This window comes from Onychostruthus taczanowskii, unplaced genomic scaffold (genome assembly GCF_017590055.1).
Source record: "Onychostruthus taczanowskii isolate IOZ18803 unplaced genomic scaffold, ASM1759005v1 scaffold22, whole genome shotgun sequence".
Taxonomy (NCBI): domain Eukaryota; kingdom Metazoa; phylum Chordata; class Aves; order Passeriformes; family Passeridae; genus Onychostruthus; species Onychostruthus taczanowskii.
The window spans coordinates 12374530-12397136 of NW_024499462.1; the positions used below are offsets into that span (position 1 = coordinate 12374530).

At 41.0% G+C, this 22607-nt stretch overlaps 1 protein-coding gene across 6 annotated transcripts in view; it reads left to right on the plus strand.

Moving 5' to 3' along the window:
- The window catches only part of NDST2 (N-deacetylase and N-sulfotransferase 2), a 126620-nt gene that overhangs the window by 57048 nt on the left and 46965 nt on the right, over positions 1 to 22607 (plus strand). For all 6 annotated transcript variants that reach the window (XM_041405173.1, XM_041405177.1, XM_041405172.1 and 3 more), the window contains one exon: positions 18932 to 18991. The gene's annotated coding sequence lies outside the window, so the exon portion shown is untranslated. The remainder of the gene's footprint in view (positions 1 to 18931; positions 18992 to 22607) is intronic.

Here is a 22607-nt window from a genome sequence, read left to right on the forward strand (position 1 = left end):
CTGTTCTTGGTTAATTTTGTGAATGATTGCAAAAATTCCAGTGTTGTTTTGTCCTTTTGTAAGTAATACTTTCAGATTCCTTGCATGTTTCTTATTTAAAGAAAAATCTGTACATTACAGCCTCTATAATGGCACAAGGTGGACTCCCCAGCACCCTTCCTGCTCAGTCAGTTGTAGCAGGAGGTCTCTGTACACCTGCCAGGTGTACAGCAGGAGAGCCATGCTGGAATTTCAGTGCAGCCTTTGGTTCCTCCCCATCCACAACTGAAAGGGCACCTGCAGAGCCACTGGGGCAAGGGTGCAAACTTCTCTCTTGAAACAAAGAAGCTCTGTGCTAGTCTCCACTGCAGTTAGCAAAAAGGGAATCTGTTGGGTTTTCATGGCATGGTTCTGGTAGTGGGAGGGCTACAGGGCTGGCTTCTGTGAGAAGGTATTATTATAAGCTTTCCCTCTGTCTGATGGATCCAATACCAGCTGGTACTAAGATGGACCTACTACTGGCCAAGGCTGAGCCCATCAGAGATGGTGGTAACACCTCTGGGATAAAGGAATTAAGGAGAGGGAAAAGTTTCTCTGTGCAGCAGCACTTGCAGCCAGTGAGAGGAGTGAGATATGAGAGGAACAGTTCTGTAGACATCAGGGTCCTTGCACAAGGAGGGCAGGAGGTGCTCCAGCTGCTGGGGTGGAGATTCCACTGCAGCCCCAGGTGAAGACCACGGAGAGGCAGCTTTCCCCCCACAGCCCATGGAGGTCCATGGTGGAGCAGACATCCACCTGCAGCCCATGGAGAACCCCACAGTGGAGCAGGTGGATGTGTCCAAAGGAGGCTGTGGCCCCAAGGGAAGCCTGTGCTGGAGCAGGCTCCTGGCAGATCCTGTGGCCCCATGGGGAGGAGCCCATGCTGGAGCAGCTTTGCTGGCAGGACTTGGAACCCCATAAGGAGCCCCTCTGTTCCTGAAGGACTGCACTCTCTGGAAGGGCCCTGTGCTAGAGCGGTCCTTGACCTGCAGCCTGTGGGAAGGATTCACCTTGGAGAAGTTGGTAGAGGACTGTCTCAAGTGAGGGAACCCTGTGCTGGAGCAAGGGAAGAGTGTGAGGAGTCCTCCCCATGAGGAGGAAGGAGCAGCAGACAGGATGTGTGATGGTGCACTGACTGCAACCCCCGTTCCCCTTCACTGTTCGCTGCTGGGGGGATGTAGAGAAAATCAGGAATAAAGTGAAACCTGGAAAGAAGGAAGGTGTTTTTAAGATAAGGTTTTATTTCTCATTATCCAAGTCTGATTTGATTGGTAATAAATGAAACTCATTTTTTCCCCAAGTCGAGTCTGTTTTGCCTATGACAGTAATCGGTGAGTGATTTCCCTGTCCTTATCTCGACCCACAGGCCTTTCATTATATTTGCTCTCCCAGTTCAGCTGAGGAGGGGAGTGATAGAGCAGTTTTGGTGAGCACCTGGCATCCAGCCAGGGTCAGCCCATGGCAGGGAAATAAAAAGCAGTAGTCCAAGGGTGATAGAGCAGGGAAACACCACTGTTCTCAGTCAGAAATGTAACAGGAAACTCCTGCTCTGGAGAACAGGTAAGCTTAGCCTGGGAAATAAGGGGGAGGAACTGCAGAAACTGGATTTCACATGCAGCATGCTGGCTCCATTTGAGTGTGCAGCATGTCTGCTATGCTTAAGAATGTTGGTATTTAAATAGTTTTAAGCAGGCTTTGAAGTTAGAGCCATGTGAGTTAAGGTAGAGGTCAGCATGTTGTAACTGTTAGCTGAACATTGCTAACAACTTTGTGTACTTTTACATTTTTAAGCTACTTGACTAAAAAAACTAGGTGTATGATTTTTAACCGTAAGTTCAATGTTTGTAGTTTTACATGGCAAACCCCAACAAATCACAGAAGGCTGTTTTTTAATGCATCCACAGTACCTTTCTTCATGGCTTAACTGATTGTATGAAATTATACCCTTGGGCGTGGATTTTTCCTCCAACATGCAGAGAAGCGTGTTTTTATGGTTTTAAATTTTAAACCGTGCTTGTCAAGTGTTTTAAAGCAAGGAAATCCCAGGAAAGAGGGGAACAGATATCTCCCATTCGAAGCGGCAGAGAGGCGTAATAATGGCTGTGCCTGGGAAACTGGTACAGAGCGGCGCTTCACGCGTCAGCCCCTGCGGGCACTGGCAGCACTGAAACAGAGGAAATTTTAAAGAACAGTATCGATGTAGACAAGCCCAGCACTGCTCATGTGGAAGGAATTAGTCCACAAGATTTTATCTTCTCTTTAGGTTTGCTATTTTCTGCTCATGTCACACCTCCTCACTCTTCCCTTTCTAACTTCCAGGAGTGCCTTCTCTTGCAGGTGAGGCTCCCTTCCCTGAGCTGTGTTTGAGGAGGCTGTGAGAGACACTAGCAGAGCCTCGAACAAGGACGTGCAGCTGTATTGCCTGTATTGTCAAGAGTGGTTAGAACACTTGGGATGGTGATTGCTGGAGGCAAAATGCTGCTTCAGACCTTTTAAGATATAGTTGAGTGGAGACTGCACTGGTATAAAGAGGCCAGTATGGGTTGAACAAGCAATTACAGAAGAGCACTCCAGTGCAGGTGAAGTGCGAAAGAAGTATTTCCCAGCGCCCTACACCTCCCATCCTCCCCCACCCTCTTTGGTGGGAATATGTTTACATAATTTGTAAGAAAACTGCTCTCAAATATCTGTAATTTTATATGTATTCCCAGGAGTAAAAAGACTAAGAGATCTGTAATTTTCTGTATATTCCCATGGGGACAGTAGAATGTGTGATATAAACCACCCTTGATCTTTGGCACATCATCTGTCTGTTCCTTCAGATGCTCTCAGTTGTTTCTTGCACTCAGAGGTTTCAGAAAGCAACTAAGCAGCAGCCCTGAAGGCACCAATGTCCTGAAAACTTCATTCTGGCTCTACCTGTGCCCTTGTGTCCCCAGGAGTTCAGGGAGTTCTTCCAGCTCAAGCCTCAGCCTGAAGTCCCAGCCTGAGTGGCATGGTGAGTGTGCCTGTCTCCTCTTCTGTCTCCAGCCTTGTTTCCTGGATGGACCCCATGGTCTTGTTCAGTCCTTGGCTCCATCTCCTTTGCTATGAACTCAGCTCTTGGGTGACCCTTGGACCTGTTCTGTCACTCTCCTTGCTTGAGATTGTCATGGACCTTGTCACCAACACACAGCTCTGCCCACCATTTTCAGATATGTGTGTCTGAGTGTGGCCCTTAAGTGCCCTGGGGTTTCCATTCTTTCTGTTGGGGCAGCCAGCCCTTGAGGTACCCTGAGACCATAAGACATGGTGCCAGCTTAGTCATTTTAGGTGAGAAAAGTAACCACTAGTGATGGAACAAACTACCTGCAAGATCACTTTGTCTTTATGAAGCTGAAATAGTAGAAAAGATTAAAACATGAGAGCAGAGGGTTAGAATGCTTCTTTTCTTGCTGGTGGTATTTCAGTGTTTTTTGTTTTTTTTTTTTAAGCTGTTCCTGCCTGACACCAGCCACCCACACTACTGGTAAACAGCATGTGGCACACAACAAAAATTGCTTTCTCTCTGCTCATATTTGCTGCAGGACCAACAGTGGTCTGTCCTTCATATTTAAGGGTTTTAATCCTGAAATCATATTTGAAAGATATCTAGAAATGCTCAAAATGCATACAAAACCTCCTTGATTTTAAAAAGATTGCCCCAGTATTGTTGGTTACTGTTAGCTTACCTTCTGTTGCAGCTTTGACTGTATGTCTTTCTGTTGTCTCTTTTCTTAAGCTTAAACTGGAAGATCTTTCTTCTGCCTTTCTGTGGCACATTTCATAAGACTTTTCATCACTCTAGCTAGACTGATATAATTTATGTATTTTTTTCTGCTGCTAGTATGTCTTTTCCATTTTCCTTAGTGGATCAGAGCATTGGTCCATCAAGATTCCAAGTCTTTCCTTTGTCAATGATAGCTCTGTTTAATAAATAACTTGTATAGAAAATTATTATATTTATCCTAGGTGTTTGCTGTTACATTTTTCCGTGAAATGGACGTGTTTCCTTTTTTTCTGATTGGTGTTTACTGTTCTAATTCAAATATTCTACTTACGAATATTAATATTTTATAATTCTCTTAGCATCAGTGTAATGCTACAGTAAGCACAACAGGATAATTGTGTATGATGTGTTACTATGTAATCTCAAATTACTCACATTTTTTGCCCTGAGTAGCATTAGTATTCTCTTGTTCTTTTATTAAGAAACCAAATTAATAGCTCTTAATCTGACCAGCCTCTCCTCTTGACTGTTGAGGATTTTTTCATGTGCTTCTTAAACACATGTTGGATTTTAGAAAACAAAAAAGCAAAACCCCAACAACAACAAAAAACCCAACAGACTTTAGATGGTTTTCTTTGTTATTGTCAATTAGTAAGTTCAATCCATTACTTCAATGTTCTTCTCTTGTTTTAGGATCAACTGGTGAGAACTGAACAGGGTTTCACAGTGGAATGCACATGTTAGTGCTTGTACTGCTCATCTCTTAGTTTCTTATGCATCTTAATATAACTTAATGTGTATTTTTATTGTCACTTTTTATTGACAGCACAGTGGACCTTCATTAAGCTGTCTGGTTTTTCCTCTTTTTTTTGAGCTAGTAATTTATTTATGACCCTGCTCAACAAGAAGTATGAGTGGTTATAATTTTCACTGTTTAGTACTTTGCTTAAATATAATGTGTGCTCATGTTTCCCCTACATAATTAAATTCTTCTGAGAGAAATACATGTACATATGAAATTACTGTTTGGATTACAGTTTGTTTGTATTGCCAAAGTGCATAGAGTCCTCCACAGGTCAGGTGCTAGCTGTTTTGGATGCTGCATGAATACAGCGCAAAAGCCCAAGTCCTTCATTTGAACTCATTTGTAAGCTACTGAAGTCAGATTTATTAATCAAAAACTCATTGAACTACCATTTCTGTATCTTTAGAGTACAGCATTTGTGACTTCAAATCTTTGAAATCTACTGTTATGTTTGATTAGTTCAAATAGTTGTATTTTCTGTTCATCAGTATTATGATTTTATCAAACAGCTTGTTTTACATTAGCGTTACGCGCCATTCTTTCTGAATTTCTGTTCTGTATTTTGTACCATGATTTGTATGAAATGAAAGTTGTTTCCATATGAATTAGATTCTGTTTTTCTCCTAATAGAAAATGTTTTTATTAGAGTCTCTGTAATCCTCTGCATATGACAAATCTTTTCCTACCTCATTAGTGTGATGTATTCTGGTTTGTAGCCCACTGTGATTGCAGCCTGTTGACTTCTGTCATTCTATTTCATTTCAGTTCTGCTTGTTAGATCGCTGTCTTCTTGCATGGCAGAGTAATTTTCTCTCTCTTTTATATCATTCTTCATCCTACATCAGCCCCTTGAGCCCCAGATGTTACTGATCTAAAAATGGGACAGAAATTAACCCTGAACTCAGAAGACCGAAAACACTCACTTTTACCATTTTGCAGTCTACCATGTATGAATGCATCTTCTGTCTCTCACAGGGAGAACATTTTTAAAGGGGCCATACTCTGATTTCCATGTCCCTCAGCTGTGAGGGATACCTGGAGTAACGGTGGGCTGTGCAGATAAACCAGATAACAGGATTCTCCAGCTGTGTTTCTCTCACCTTTTCCTTTGTCCCCTACCTTGTGGGCACTGTTCAGTGCTGTTCTGTCCATAGGCAGTCTGTACTAGTAGCTGTCTGCTACATACTCAGGGCTTCTCATCCACTGGTCAGCAATTGCATGTTATTTCATGCCACAGCTTCAAAATCTGGTGTTCAGAGCTCCAGACAGACCTTGCTTTCTCACGTTGCCTTGGTTATTGAGTGCCACAGAGGGTACTGGTCAATGGGGGAAAGCAGCATCTGCTGGCAGAAGATGCTTGGAAGCAAAATACTGGGCAGAGTCCTTCCCTAGAGAGTGCGAAGTCTGCATTTCTATTTCTACCAGCATTCTAAGCAGTCAAAACTAACGTGCTGTGTGCTGGGGCATTTTCTGATGTTTCCTGTAGCGGGGAGATGTAGGATGGCTGCAGTGCTTGCAGCAGCAAGGTGAGTGCTGACATATGTGGCGACCTGATTCTGCTGGCCTTGGGTGCCCGCGGGCCTCGTTTGTCAGCACAGCAGCGAGTGCGGGTCTCCACTGTCTGCCTCAGGGAGCTGCTCCCTGCATCCCTGAGCTTTGCTGGGGTCAGGGGAAGTCTAGGTGATGAGACTTTTATTTTTGTATTTGTGCGGGGGATGGGGAAAGGGCTGGCTGTTTTGTAAGGACTCCACTGTGATGGATTAACTTTCCTCTTGAAGGATTGAGCTTGGCACGTCCAGAAGCGACTGCGGAGGGCCCAGCCCCAGCAGAGCAACCGAAGGCGCTGTGGCAGGGAGTGGCGCGGGCGGCGCTCTCCTGCCGCGGCCTCCTCCCAGGCTCCATGTGCCGGCCCTTGTGCCCTCGCTTCCTGAGGGAAACAGCCCTTTGTCCTCCCTCCTCCCGACAGCTCCACTAGGTCCCTAGTGAACCTCAGCGGGAAAAGACGAAATTCTGTTCATGAATAGCTTTACAGTCCCTTTTCTCCCGCCTACCCTGCTCTCTGTCCTGGGAATGTGCTGCCCACACAGTGACCAGAGAGGAATTTGGAGACATTTGCAAGATAATGCCATATCAAATGTTCCATTCTCACACTTTGTTCTTGAATTTTTCAAAACTGTTTACTACGTGTTTCCTTTCAGTTTTCATGAATAAGCACGCTTCTCCCAGACTAAGAATGGGAAAATGCATTTCCAAATGTGTGAAGCCATGTAACTGTAATAAATTGCTTTAATTATGTATGGTGTGGTTAGTTTCGGTTAGTTTCTGGAAGGCTGTTGTGCATTTCTGCCTGCAACAAGTAGCTTTTCCTGTTTGCTTGCTGCTGTTTATCAGACTGGCTATCCTCCCAAAGTAATCCTCATCCAAATTCTTCACTTAAGAAATGCTCACTGAGAGCCTTTTTGATCTTCAAATGCTCAGTGTCACCCTGGTTGTTGCTCTGGCAGACAGCAGAAGGTAGAGTCTAGATTCCTTCATTAGAAATTTGGTGTCTTACGATGTTTTTAAGATATAAGTTTTTCATCTGGTTTCTGAAGTTTTTAGAAAGACATAAAATTACAGCTCGAGGGAGAGTGAATACAGTTTCAGACATCTAGTAAGCACAGGTAGAGATCATTTATATCATCTTCCTCAGCTGCTGAGGTGATGGCTCCTGGGAACTTGAGCAGTGCTTTTGCATCTTTTTCTCATTACTAGTTTTCCTGGTAAGTGTCAAATCCTTTACTTTTTTCCTTTCCTTTAGTGTTTGGCAAGATTGGAGAAATGTGCTATCAAAGTGGTTTGGCTTCCTTATTTTTTGAATGACAGTTGGTACAGAAACATAATTACCTTATTTTTACTCCTGGCTGACGAATATTTCTTACTGTTTTTTTCTCGTCCACTGTTGCCTGCATTAGACCTATTTGGTTTTGTTTCACTTGAAAATGAACAAGCGTTCACCTTTTGTAAGGTAGATAGTTTTGGAATTACTGAGTTAAGCTGAAGTTATTCCCTATGACAATCAGTGACTGGAGGTGTTAGGAGGTATGAGAAAAGGTCTTACTTTGAAGACTTAGAGCTTGAAGTTGAAAAGGAGGCAGCAAAGACAAAGAGAAGCTTTTCTACTTGCTGTTAGGGCTTTTTCCCTATCTGCACTGTGGAAAAGTTATTCAGTACTGTTGGGATTAAATGCAGAGAAGAACTGACAATAAAAATTTTCTCATCCTCTGTAAAGAAATGATGTTTCAGAAGGTTTGGAGTCAATTTTGAGAGCTAAACCAACCCTTCATATTATGGTGACCTGTCTGTTCCCATCATGTCCCTCATCTTCTCTGAGGGGCTCCAACAGTGATCCTAAGTGTCTAGAATGATCCTTTGTGCAGCCCTGCCACAACTGGGGAACTGATAGCATTCTTTAGTTCCTCTGCGTGAAGCTATCTGTGTGTGCAAAAGGGAGATACTTGCTCTTCCTTCCTGAAGCTTTCTCTGTAGAAGTTTCTCTGCTCTCAGGATACAATGACCATATTAATGAATTCATCAATCACAATAATCTGATTAAATTGATGGGGGAGAGGGAGCCAGCAGATGAAACAAACAGATTATTTTAAGATATATGAGATGCCCAATTAGTAACTGACTCAGCACTTAAGTGAAAGTGTTGCTCAAGAGATTTCCTGGTAACCAATGTAATAAATTACCCTTTATGGCTTTTGTCTTTGAGAAAGGCTTGTGCACTGTTATTAGGAACCTGTAAGTAAAGCAGTAACAAAGTGTTGCACGTAAGAAATGTCGTTTAAATCTATATATTACTTTAAAAAAAAAATAAGAATATGGAGTTATGTATGTGCATTTCACTTATTAATGGACTTAGCTATAGGCAGTATCATGGACAGATTAATATGGATTTTAAGCCTTGTACAGGTACTTCAGCCATGACCTGCTGAATGTGTATTCAGGCATATAGGAAACTGAGACTTGAGTAGGAAGGGAGTTGCTTTGTGTCACTGAGGTTTCAGGGGCAATCCCCTGGAGTACAGAGATAATGGGAGGGAAGCTCTCTGTCAGGGAGCATATGTTTTTGTGCCGATTACACAGGGTATAGATTAGGACTTCTGGGAGGGAGGGAAGGGGAAAATGTGCTTGGAACATAGGACCATCTGCCAGTACCTTGGCATAGTCATTTCGTTAATGGGAAGCTTTATTAGCTTGAGTCCTGCAGAGATAGACAAGAAAGGCAGCGAAAGAGACAGAAAACTGTCATCCAGCTGCCATTGAAAATGGGAAAAGATGACTCTGATAACCTCTAAAATCTGATTTTGTTAGAACTACTTGTGCTCTTCTAGGTAAGAAGGTATTAATTTTCTTGTTGCAGAAATTTTTTTTCTAAATTTTGTGATGCAATGTGGGATGTTCTTTGGTAGGGAAATTATTAAAACTGAGGATGAGCTGGAATAGGAAAGAAGGTGCTAGGGAAAAAAAGGAAGGAACTGTGATTTTTAGTGGGAAGTTACTTTTTTTTCATCAAAATCTGCCTTTTCCCTTTGGTAAACACTTGATGAGATGACTGATTTTGGATGTTGGATATTTAATGTTTGTGGCGATACAGGATGACACTTGGAAAATACAACCCTGAGAGCATCACAGTCCCAGCTCTGGCCTATGCCAGGAACCTCAGAGAACATGGCCTGTGTTCCATGGGAGACAGAAAATTAGGGGAATGCTCTGGTTGGACACAAATAGTATTCCAGAGGCAAAAAGGCAATGGTTAGAGCCTGTGAACTCTGTTCCTGGTTCCTGTGTCCTCAGGTACCCACTTCTGCTGCTGACATAGTAAATGTCCAAGCTTGTGTTCTCTTCCTCAGTTTTACTGTCCTGTAGATCAGAAAAACTATACTTAGCCTGTTTAAGGGAGAGCTCTGCTATTCTGTTGACAGAAGGCTTAAATGCTGCTCTGTTTGGACAGTTCTGTTTTTCTTTGGACAGTTGAGTCAGCCGTGAGACTTGGTGAGGGTGAGATAGCAGAGCCTTTGCCTGGTGAAAATGGTGGTTGGAAGTACAAAGTGGTTTAAGTGTTGGCATTTGGGAAATTATTTTCCTTTGGTTTAAGAATTCAGGTTAGACTGGTAGTTAAGATGAAGGGAAGGAATGAGAAAAGAACTGTTTCCCATGAAAAGCGTTACAATCTGCAGGTGCCTTAGTTTGTGGGAGTGTGGGTGTGTTCAGGACAGTGTGAAGGTTATACAGTTCACCAGCAAGATGGTTTATTATCTAAGGCTGGACAAGTTTCTGTTTGCACTGCGAAGATGGAAAAGGCAGTTTCCCCGTATGTTTTTGCTGATTTATGAGGTAACTGAAGTGGAGCATTGTCTCTGACTTCATCTGTTGTAAATCTAGGGAAACAAAAGGAACATGTATTTTCAAAAAAATGAGTAGAAAAATATAGCTTAGGAGTGTCAAAACACCTAAGCAGAGTGATGCTTAACTGAAAGGGGGTTGGTTAGTCATCCACTTTGCAAATTTTCTTTTTGTATTGGGGATGGAAGAAGATTAGTGAGATGAAAATCTATGTTATTACAGAGATAAAAATGGGTTATGGCTGGGTCCCAAAGGAGAAGGAATTTTTTAATATTACTAAAAAGACCCAACCCTTTGCTGTGATTCACGTGTAATGCTTAGACAATTACACGCAAAAAAAAAATTATTATAGTAGTGTACAGCATAGTATTTATATCTGTAACTGTATTTACAAATACTGACATAACAGAAATTTAGATCCTGACCCAGTGCTTGTTCAATTCAGTGGAAATGCTTTTGATGGTTCTGACAAGCATTTGATCAGATTCTCACACTGACACTTGAATGTCTTCTGAAACTCAAACTGAATCTTCTGCTTTAGAATATTTTTTCTAACTGCCTTAAAATTGAGCAGAGTTGATTCAAAGTCTTAAAAACTATTTGCCCTGCACATGGACCTTTCTGTGTTTTTTCTACTTAAACACTGATAGTATCATACAGTGACAATACTCTCTCACCATGTTGCATAATTTTTGCATAGAGTCATAAAACCATAAAATAGGCTGACTTAGAGGGGATCCATCAGGATCAACGAGTCCAACTCCTGTCTCTGTGCAGGACACCCCAAGAATCCCACCATGTGCCCGAGTCCATTGCCCAAACTGCCAGTTCATGTACTTTCTCTCTCAGTTGGTGGAAGAATGTTGTTGGCCCCACAAGGGCATGGTGTAGGTCAAGGTTTTGGCTCAGTCTACAAGTCTAAAAGGCTTTTCACTTAGTGAAGCCATGAAGAAACCTCCAGCTGGCTGGATGCCTCTCTTAAAAACACAAGTGTGGCCTTATTCCGAAATGATGCTCAGGGAAAGTTGTGCATGCCTCAATGTCCTGGGATGAGAGGAGTGGGACCTTTGCTGAGATTCCAGTGAAGCCAGGAAAGTCACATGTTTGAATGAAAACACAAGGAATTTAATCTAATTGATTCAGAATTAATGTGAAAAGATAGAATAAGACAGGGGAAGAGAAATAAGGATGGCAGCAGAGAGCTTTTAATTTGAGATATGAAAGGAAATTACGAAGGTGAGCAGAAATTTTCATTTCATTGCAAGCACAAAAGCTCCTTTAGCTGTTTATGTGAACTATGAAATTGTGGAGCTTCATGCAGTGTTTCTCTTCCAGCAGAACAGCACAGAGCTGAGCGCTGCCTGCATTGGGAGTGTTATGTACAGCTTTACTTTAGTGCCTTTCTGGGTCAGTGGCTCTCAAACAATGCCACACAGAGCTGCTTTAGTTGTGTTTCCATGAGTCAGTCTGTAAGTACTGACACTTCTCCCTGTTCATAACCCAGTGTCCTAGAGAATCTGCAGGCTTTTCTGACTGCTAATCTCACAGCAATTGTGGTGTTCCTTGAACTCAGGTTGGTTGATCATGTGTACCTTTTTTCAGATGTCATTCTTCCTTACAATTCAACCACAGTCAGATTGTTGACTTTAAAAAATCAAGTAAAATTATGCAGCCAAGTCCTTGTACCTTTAGCATTGAGAGAATTGATAATGCTGTCCTCAGATTGTTCTGGCACTGCTCTCTCAGTAGCCATAATCTGTATTATTGTCTCATGATTAGTGATTTATGCAAAGATTTTTTTTTCCCCCAAGCATAATGTACAGTAACTGCAACTGAACAAATGAAGCAACTACATCATTTGTAGTTTTTCAAAATAGGTTTGTGCAGCAGATTGTTTTATTTCTGCAAGTCAGAAAAACATAAAGGAAGAGGAATGATAGAGTAAAATAGTGTATTTAAATATACTTCCCAAATAAGCATATATGGTAGTGGAGACTTCTCTGGGTGTATCAGGTATCTGTTTCCATATGTGGGAAGGTTTGGTGGTGGTTTGAGCATTTATACAGTCAATCTCAGTGACAATTGGGAGCCCCAAGGGAGGAGGGAACAGTCTGTTCAACATCTGGGTATTCCTCATCAACTGACTGCACCTGCAGTCTTAATCATCAGCAGTCAGGTATTTGGGCATTTTGGAAAGTAGTAGCAGTGAGGAGCAGAGTTTGAGCATACTCTGTGGAAAGAGGAAGAAGGCTATAATTCTTGAAGTGTGAGGAAAATCCTGAAGATATGTCTGTTTCTGAGCATTGGCTAAGCTGAATTTGGGGCTGAACACTAAGGAAGCATGTAAAAAGTAATTGGGTAGGAAGTTTTAATTTCTTCTTTCCCTTCACTCCCCTAAAAGCATGATTTTTTTTTTTTTAACCTGTTTTCTCTGTTCCATGTATGGAAATAAAACATGTGTGGATACAGGCAATCTGCAACAAGTCTTGTCCAATTTGGCTTCAAGATACTATACTTATCCTTCCAGATTCGGATTTCATTCAGCTCTGTGTGTTTGTATACAGGAAAACTATCTGTAATTTTTTACTTGGTTTATTGGATTGAGTATTTCTTTTTATTATACGTTCTTTTCTGTACAGCTAGCTGTGGTATTGCCACTTTCTGGGCATCTTGGAGGTTACTACTATGAACTTCAAAATGCATATGAAGAAAGTTGCTTAAACAGCAGATTTACATTGAGTTATGGGCAAAACTCCATTTTCTTTATTGCAGCTTGTCTTTATCATCATACCAAATGTGTTTTATATGTTATATTTGTGTATAGATTTTTGGCTTTATTGGCTTCCTCCTTTATAAAAATTAATTCTAGTTTGAATTCATTTCTTAGTGGGGGTGAGTCATAATTTGGAATTGCAGATTCATATCATTATAGGCCCATGCGTGAGGTTAAGCAAGGAGCTGTTTATACTTCTTCCAACAGCATCTGAGGTATTGGAGGAATCTGCTCTGCAATGTGGAGTGCACATAATTTATGTTAAAAGACAGAGATAAAAGTAAGCATAAGCAGCCTGAAGAGGCAACACTGTCCAGATCAAATATTGACAGTGATAAAGGAAAAACATAAAGTTGACAGGCTTCTGGCTTAGTTTTCTTTATTTAATAGAAGAATAAAATGAGAGAAGCAAGTTATTCTCTTCCTCTTCAAATTCTCCATGGTAGCTGTCAGCTTCTCTGGGGGTTACCATTTAGGTGCAAAACCTTTACATAGCTTTTGGTTGACATTAAGTTCATTCCTGTGGGATTTGGGCACCTAGGTGTTTTCAGGCTGTCTAGAAACATAACAGATGATTGTCTTTCATAAATCTGGTTATTTGTTTGCTACTTTTTTTAATGCTCTTTTTCTTAAGATAGCAATGCCTTTGTGACAGATGCAGAGGGATAAGGCATTGGTTTGACTGTGTGAGCCATGGTTTACTAGGACCAGGGAAAGACAAGTACCAAGCTAGGTGTCTTTAGTCCTTTTGGGTGCTCTTAATTTGGAATGCTTTTAGGAGGATTAGCCTAAACAAGCCATTAGCAGAATTCTTTAAATTATCTGAATGGGGTGAAAGGTTTAAATACAGTGCTGTACTACTTTAACCCAGTAATTCAGAGAATACTCAATGCTATCAACTTAATTACAGCATTGCTGCCAGGAGGCAGTGGCTCTGTGGCAGGATGAAGCTGACAATCATTGAAGATTTATCTATTTAATACATAAATCATAGTTGTTCCTTCTTCAAGACTCTTCTTTGCTCGTTAAGGAACAGTCACAAACAAAGGGTGGGAGTGGGGAGGAAGAGGGAATAGTAGCAATGGAGTTTAATCAGCTGAGAAAGCTGCTTCCTTCCTACCATCTGATGAGGGCAAAAACAAATGAGAACTAGGAGAGATCTTTTCGTAATATTGTAGTCATTCCCCCTTTACAAATTTCTTCTCACAAAGGTAGCATGATTTTAGCTGCTAAGTTGCAGCATTGGGAAGAAGGCTACTGATAGCTTTTTCCCCATTGACCTTAATTGCAGTTAGTTTGCTTATTTGCTTGTCCAGTGGCATACAGCTGAGCTGATAGCAGGAGAGAAAAGAGCAGAGGCAAAGACAGCATTACTCTTTTAACACTTCACTGCTTGCATTGGCCTTTCTGAAAATCAGACTGCTGAAGCAGTCAGGGTCATGGGCATTTCAGAACATGGTTGCAAGCAAGCACAGTCATGCTGATGGCAGACAGGGCCTGGGCCTCCTGCCCTTCGTGCCATGAATAGGCTCATAGGGAGGAATCCTTTCCTTCATGTACAGGCAAGGCAATGCCCCATAAGGACATACATGCAATATCTGAAGTAGGGCATTGCATGAATGATGAACTGTACTAAGCCATTTGCTTAACATTATCAAAGTGATCATAAAACCTTGGAATATTCTGAGTTGGAAGGGACCCACAAGTATAATCAAAGTCCAACTCCTGACCCTGCACAGGAGAGCCCCAAGAATCACATCACAGGGCCTGAGAATATTAGCCAGACACTTCTTCAACTCTGGCAGGCTGGGTGCTGTGACCTCGATGCTTCTCCTTCATCAGATGGTTCTGCCTTTTTCTTCTGTTGTGAAAAATTTGTTGGTGAAATACATTGAAGACAACCATCATACAAGAGGGAGAGGAGCAATTTGAGGGATCAGATCTAGAACTTCGAAAATTAGACTGCTTTCTCTTGTGAAAAATACAAGTTCACTTGAGAGCTTCAGTGTGTCTCAGAAAACATTTCCCTTCCTAAACCAATTCTACTGGATCTATGTGAATGAATAATAAAGGAACTATCATGGAATCACAGAATGGAAGGGGCCTCAAAGATCATCTCATTCCAACCTCTCTGCCATGGACAGGGACACCTTCCATTAGACCAGGGTGCTCAGGGCCCCATCCAACCTGGTGTTGAACACTTCCAAGGATGAGACATCCCCGACTTCTCTGAGCAACCTGTTCCAGTGCCTCACCACTCTCACAGTAAAGAATTTCCTCCTACTATCTAATCTAAACCTACTCTGTTTGAAGCGATTCCCCCATGTCTTGTCACTACATGCCCTTTAAGTAGTCTCTCTCCATGTTTCTTATGGACTTCCTTCAGGTACTGGAAGACCACAATTAGGTCACCCCAAAGTCTTCTCTTTTTCAGGCTGAACAGTCCCAGTTCTCTTAGTTTTTGCTCACAGCAAAGTGTCCCATCCCTCTAATAATCTTGGTGGTCCCCCACCTTTTGGTCTTGCTCCAACAGGTTGATGTCCTTCCTGTACTGGGCATTCCAGAGCTAGATGCAGTATTTCAGGCGTAGTCTCAAATAAATATGTTAAGGTAAATGTATTCATGTGTTTGTTGTCTGATGTCCTTAATTAACTATTTCAGGTATATCCATGCTGCCTAGTTTCCATTTCTTTCACTTGTTTGGAGATTCTGGCAGTGAATGCAGTTTTCTGCATGGTCCTTTTTCTTGAGCATTTGCAGTTTATGACAGTAATATTTTCTGATAATTGTTGCTTGGTTTCACTCATTCCCAGATAGCTTTGTCTTTCCTCTTCTCCTTCTCTATGTATATTTTCCTTTTCTCCAGTTTGATTGCTGCAGTCCATCCATACTTACTTCCTATAACCACTAGAAAACCAACCCTGTCTTTGCTCATCTTTTTGCAACTTTGAACTGTAAAACTGCACAATTCTTAAAGTGTTTATTGAAGAAATACAGACAATAGGTGGCAGTGTTTTTTATTCTGAATTCTATTTTTTTGCAAAAATTAACTAAAATTTCTGCCATTTGGTAAGTAGGGCTTTCTATTCTGTGTCCTACTCTCTATTTCTGTATTTCTTTCTCTTCTCATATTCCTGTAAATATTTGCATATTTTGACTATATCAAGCTATATTCTCTTTTCCCCATGTATGCTTTATCATTATATATTTTCACTGTGCTTTGGGCTTTTAAAATGATTAATATTTTTAAGCTAAGGACAGTCATGTTTCTTTGGTGTAATTACTACAGAGACATACAGGGCAGAACTCTTGTCTGGCTAGTGTGACTTAGATTGTTTGCCCAGACTGAGGATAAGATCTTCATGGGAAAATAGTTCTGCCTGGTTGGGCTCCCGTGTGAATACTACTCTTCTGACTAAGAGGACCCTGTTATATTTGATTAGTGTAAATATTAAGGTCTTTATGCTTAAAAAAACCAAGCACCCTTCTCATTTTCCTGAAAGCTGTTTTATCTTGTAATGGTGAAGGGGGACCACACACGTGCTCTCATATGTGTCATGGGATTTCCAGACAGCATCTGTTATACTGAGATTTGGCTTTTATTCTGGAGTAAAAAACTAAAGTGAAACTTCCAGTGTGACTGGTGTTTGAAGAAATAAAACTGTCAGGGATACAAATGTCACTGCTTATTGAGTCTGTAGGGTGCACACCCTGACTAACAGGAGCTCCTGCAGGAGCCTGCCTGGCTGGCACACAAGCTCCTGAGCTTTCCCACTCCACTGTTATGGCTGGTAAATTTGCAAGTAAATACAAACATGAGAAAAGATATGATGCTTCTAGAGTTAATGACATCCTTCCAAAATCTCTTAATTATGTGCTAGGTAGAGTTTCATTCCCATTAGTAAATGCTTTGATGCCTAGAGATGAAATGTGGGGCTGCCTCTTCTGTTCAGCATTTGGGAGCTGGTATTAAGCAGCTGTTGATAATGGTGGTAATGTACACATTGTGCTGAGGGCTTTGCAAACAGACAGATCTGTTTGCTTCTCAGGGATGACACAGGCACAAGAGTATGTATGGAGGAGGGAAATCATTAGGTAAGTTTTTTGCCACCTCACTTGGCTTTCTATGGAAATGACAACATTGTCATCCCTTTCATGTTGCTTTTAACTGCTCCTTTAATTTGAGGTTCTGTAAAATAAGTCTTGTCGTGAAATCAGATTTGGCCAATTCCAGTCTCATTCTACTGATAGATTTTTCTGTCTGGTTGATAACATTGCTCTGTCCTTTGTGTTTGATCACTTATCAATTATTGCATTCAGTTTAAATTCCCTGTTACGCCATTCAGCTAGCATTAAAGTCTGCCCCCTTCTTACCAGGCTCTGTTGCATTTCTATTTGTATCTGTTTTGACATGCCTTAGTGGAAAACTGGCACAAAGAGCAGTTTCTTCACCTCCTTCCTATAAGTTTTCTGAGTTTCTGTAAGGAGGAATAAGTTGCATTTTTAAAAGCTGAAGACAAAATTATTTGAAACTTGTATTCCTCTCTGTCTCCCCTGCATTTGCTATCTGATAATCCTTTTGGGTTTTTTCAAGTTTTCTGTATTCTGGAAAGTAAAATCAACTAGATCAGAGTGATACTGTATCTTGTTCCCAATCAGCACTTTGGTAATAGTTTACACCAGAGAGTGCAAGATATTTTGCAGTGAAACAGAGAGCCAATCCCTATGGGAAACTTCTGTTAAATGCTAGTAGCTGGACGTTGGTGTATCTGCTTGTGTGGGTCTTACCAACTACCATAAATTCTGCTAATAATTAACTTCCTAATTTGACTGTTTTTCTCAATGACTCTCACGGGATTGTACTGTGAAAAAACCATTTCTTTAGTTGTCTATTCTTTTTACAGTGAAATCAAACATTCACATCTTCTGTAGTTTAGCTGTTTTGTGGTTTCATCTGGCTGTTCTGATGTTTACCCTGGTGTTTTGGGATCTGCAGAGGCCAGGCATGCAGGGCTTCTTATTCTGCCTTCTCAAACTATTTAGTGAAGGAAGATAAGAATTATGGATCAAAATAAAGAAAAATTGTGTCCTGCAGAAGGATAGGTGGTTTTTTTGCTAAACTAATCCTTATCTAACCAGGAAAAAGGAGAAGCTTTTGCTCCTGTAATTATGTGAGGAAGGCAGAGAGCTGGGTGTGCTTCATTATATTTACAGGCAGAGCAAGTGTGGTTCTTGTTTAGTAATTGGCTGTAGAGATATTAAAGATGATTGGAAACTCAAAGGTCAGAATTTTTGCTCAATCAGGGTCTGTGTGAACTGGAAGGCTACAGAGGTACCTGATGTGAAAGATCTGACTTCAGAGCCTGTCCAACAGGTATAGTAAAATTATAGCAGTCTCGCCTGTGCCCTCCTTGGGGTGTTGGTGGCTCTTGAGATGCCCTCCCTGGCCATGTGCTCTGTGTCCCGTCTCAGTGTGTGTACACACACACACATTTCCTGAGCTTCACTTGGCTTCACTAAGTACTTCCCTCCCTGTGATCGCCAGCCAGGCAGAGGCGTGGAGGAGGGTGTGACTCCCTCCTTGGGGTGGCTTGTTTTTATTTCACAGTACACCTAATTTTGAAGGCTTTGGGAATAGACTACACAGACTTTGTCACACCATTGAAGTTTACTGAATTGATTTAGCTGTGGCTAAGACAAAAGAGGGTAACATCTTATAGTTTGCTTTGTTGGTTGTTTCAAAAACAACAGTATTAATGAACAGGTGTGAGAAATCCCATTCAGATTGTGCTGGCATTTCCAGTTCTCTCAGCTCATACTGAATTTGCTTGTTCTGTGAACTTTCTTTTTCCTTTGTGGTTCTAAATCCAGGTTCCTGGTTTGTTGACTGAGGGGATTTTTCCCCCCTGCATTTTTTCTTTCTCATCTTGCCCCAGCCTTTCTCACTGCACAGTTGAGCTTGCTGCAGTGCAGCCCTGTGTCATTGTCTAGTCATTGCCATCATGGCTGTTGTCATGGCCTCAGCCTGTCCTCATGCCCTGTTTTGTGTAATGTAATCATTACCTTGGTTGTGGCGAGCGAAGGTGCTCCTGCTAAGTAAATGTTTACCAACACTGCTGAAGGCTAACGTTAGGGAAGAGAGAGAGGGAAAGATTGTTTTTAATTTTGTTTTGTCTCTTTGTTTATTTTAAAACAGAACTTTGTTCCTGAGTGAAGCAACTGATGAGTATTTTCCTTCACCAGACGGTGATCAAAGGTAGGTGCACAATCTTTTGCATTTTTGTGGACTGACATATCCAGATTTGGTGAGGAGAAGGCCTCAAGTCCTTCTGAGCAGTCTCATGTCAGGAGAGAGACATGGATTAGGAGGAGGCTAGACTATTTTGCTGCTGTGTGGAGTTGCACTAGTCTTTCATCCCTCTATAAAGAGTTGCAGAGGAAAAAATTTCTTGTCTCTGGTCTTCAGTTGCATAGTTGTCAGCATAAAGTGGCAGATGAGTTAATTTAGATCAGGAAGGAATTTCTGATGCAGTTCTGGGACTGCGATACTGTGACAGGACTGGGTGGTTACTTACTGCTATATATTACTTTATTTAGATGGAGTTACGACTTCCATACCTTCTGGGCAAAATTTGGGGCAATGTCATTCATTATCCATTAACTCTACCTTTGAAAAGAAGTGGGAAGGATGTGGGCTAAAAAGCTTTTAAAGTTTCAGATGCTGCGTTTCACAGAATCTCTGACCCGTGCATAACAGCTGTAAGATCCCCTCGGGAATAACTATTTACGTTGCTCCCAGCATACTGGAACTGCATTCATGACTTAAACCCACAGGAAATATCATAAATGTAATTAAAAATTAAAAATAGAAATACTGGATTGGTCAAAATTCTGTGCTGAAGGAAAGGATCCTGCTTTTTTTCCCTCCTCACTTCTGTCTGGATGAATAGTGAGGGAAGGTTATTCTTGTGGAGTTAATTTAGTATATATGTTTGAATACTGCACTCTAATGTAGCAAAAAATAGCACTGTTCTGCCAAGTTGTCTGATAGAAAACTTGCAGAGGTTCAACCTCCTGTAATATTTATAATTTTCAGGTGCTAATATACTTACAAAAGTGTAAATCCTGTTTTAGGAGTGGAAGTTCCGACAATCAGTGCATTAGAAAGATGGATGACTGGTCCAGTGAAAGATTCTTAGATTTTTTTCTTGGAAAGAACAGAGATGATTTAGTTCTGTATGCGTGCTGAACCATTCTGACTGAAATACTTTTTGATGCCTTAAAGAGTGCTGTATGCATTTCTCAGATTGCTTTATATAAGTAGACCACTATGGATTTAACTGTGCAGAAAATCAGGGGGCAGAGAAGGGAGGATGGAACAGCTCATGACTTAGGCAAGTAGCCTGGGTTTATAGAAAGGAAATGGCAGAGCTGGTGCTTGGTGCTGAGTTCCAGTGTAGAGTAGCTGAGGTGCTGAGGAAAGGTGGATGTGATGAAACAAGGACTTTGGGCTCTTTGAGCCCTACACATGCTACAGGTCTGAATTCCTTCGTATGTCAACCAGAAGCTGAACTTTACCTGGATTTTCCTGTTAAGGCTCTGATACTGTTGCCCAAATGAAAGATTTCTTCACGGGCTGATTTCCACGCAGGTCCCACTTTCTTTTGACTTCCGCTCAGGCTGCAGCTTTATGCTTTTTCACAACCCTAACCCTGAGTTTTCCAGAGACATGTAGACAGGAGTCCTTAGGCCTTGGTTAGATAAAAGGATTTTGGAAGGGAGGTATGACCTATATACTTGGTGTGGCCCCATTATCATAGCTCATTCCAGTGTGATTTGAATACTAAATCTTGTCTCCTGTAAACTTTTTATCAGTTTTGCAGGTGACATTTGCAGAGAGACTTGTAAAGGAGCAAAAATAACTTGAAATGTGTGATACATGTTTTTATACTTGCAGTACATTCTTGTGAAGAGTAAACTGGTAGAAGAAGCTGCAGCTAAGATTGCAAACTCAAGATTTTGAAAAGAATAAATTACACAAAAATTTGACATGGAATAGAATGAGTATAGTGACTACATTAGCATTCTACTCAGCTTGAATAGTGATGTACTTCCAGAGCCATTTAATGTAATTTTCACTTGTGAAATTGATAGATATTTATAATAAGTGAAAGAGTCAAAATATTAATGGAATGCTTCATGTGTTCTACTAGTGTCAATGTATATGTGGCATCGTGGCTAGAAGAGCAAAGGGAGAGCAATGTTTGACTTAAGGTAGAGCCACAGTAAATGGCTGCTACACCACTGATTTCATTGACACAAGGGGTAGAAAATGGAAAAGACAGCAGAAATGTAGAAATTATAGGAGATGGAAAGGGGACCATGCAGTTAGAATATATAGCCAGGTAGTCCATGCAGAATCCATTTCACTCTATATAAAAGCACAGTTATTGGAAAATTTAAGTTATTATTATTAATTTTAAAATGGAATTTAGGCTTTTCTTGTACTAGTACATGGTTAGTTCATCCTTAGCAATACTTACTGCTTAAAACTAATGTCTTAATGCTTCCTGCCTATGCCAGCAATATCCCACAGTTAAATTACAGAAGGTGAGTGCCAAAATGCCTGTAGCATACTTTTCAAAAGCCATTTATTTTCCCAAAAGTCTTTATTTTCCTGTTCGATATCTCAACTCTGTTCAGTTGTAACAGAAATAGAGGGGCAAATAGCTTCTTTTCTATTATATTTTAACTTTTTCTGGTTCCTAACTGTGTCTGTTTTGTTAATTGGTTCTAGTAAGGATTTGTCTGCCAGGTCAGTCACCTTTGCAGTCACCACTTCATCTCCATGTCTGGAGCAGATTGCAGTAAACCAGTTCCTCTGAAACTTTGTGGAATTGACCTAATATTGTCAAAGAGGTGCTGTCATCAAAACATCTCCAGAGGTGTGCTAGTTTATTTGAATGGTGTGTCTTCATGACGCTGTGCCACATGTATTCAATAGGGATGAATTCTAGTGCTTGGACAGGATTTAGTTTCAAACATTTTAATTACCTTGTTGGTCTGAAGTTTGAGAACTGGCACATTCATAGTGGATTTTTGCCAGTTGCAATTTACATCATTTTTAAGGATTGGCTGTTGCTGAAGATGAGTCTCTCAAGTGTTAAAGATTAATACAAAAATTAATTAACTATCTGAAATTATAAGCACTGTGAAGTGTAAACACCATGTAAGACTAGCAACCTGCATAGCCCTACCACTAACCTCATTATCCTTTCCTCCATATAAGCCTACTTCATCCCCAAGTGGGCCTTGGAGATCTGTGAGATAAGAAATGTGAGCACAGCTGAACAGAAACAAAAAATTAATTACAAAGCAGAAAGGCATGACTTAGGGTGCTTTGTGGGGGCATGTTCCTCCCTTTGGGATGTATCATCTGTTTGTCAATTGAGTGGCTTAACTCTGACCCTTTTTACCTTATTCATCATGCATTTTAAATTAATATCATGGTTGCATTCAATATATTAAGAGCTTTTCCCCTCCCTTAACATGGAAGATGAAAAGTAACACATTATTGTTAGGTTTTCTTCTATAACTGCAGATGCATATTCTTCCTTTCTTTCACCTTCTTTCACAAAAGGATTCATGTGCTTATTATATTACAAAACTCTGTTAGTCTCTCAGATTTTATTTACTGTATCTGGTATTAAAGTTGTTGGTCCAAGGCCCACACCAAACTGCCAAGGTCTGTCTGAAGGCCATGCTTAAAGGCTTCAGAAATCAACGTCGGTTTTGATTATGGACAGCTTGGAGGGCTTCCCAGAAAAGACCTGGGCAGTTGACAGATAGAGATGAATATTGCTTCCATTGAA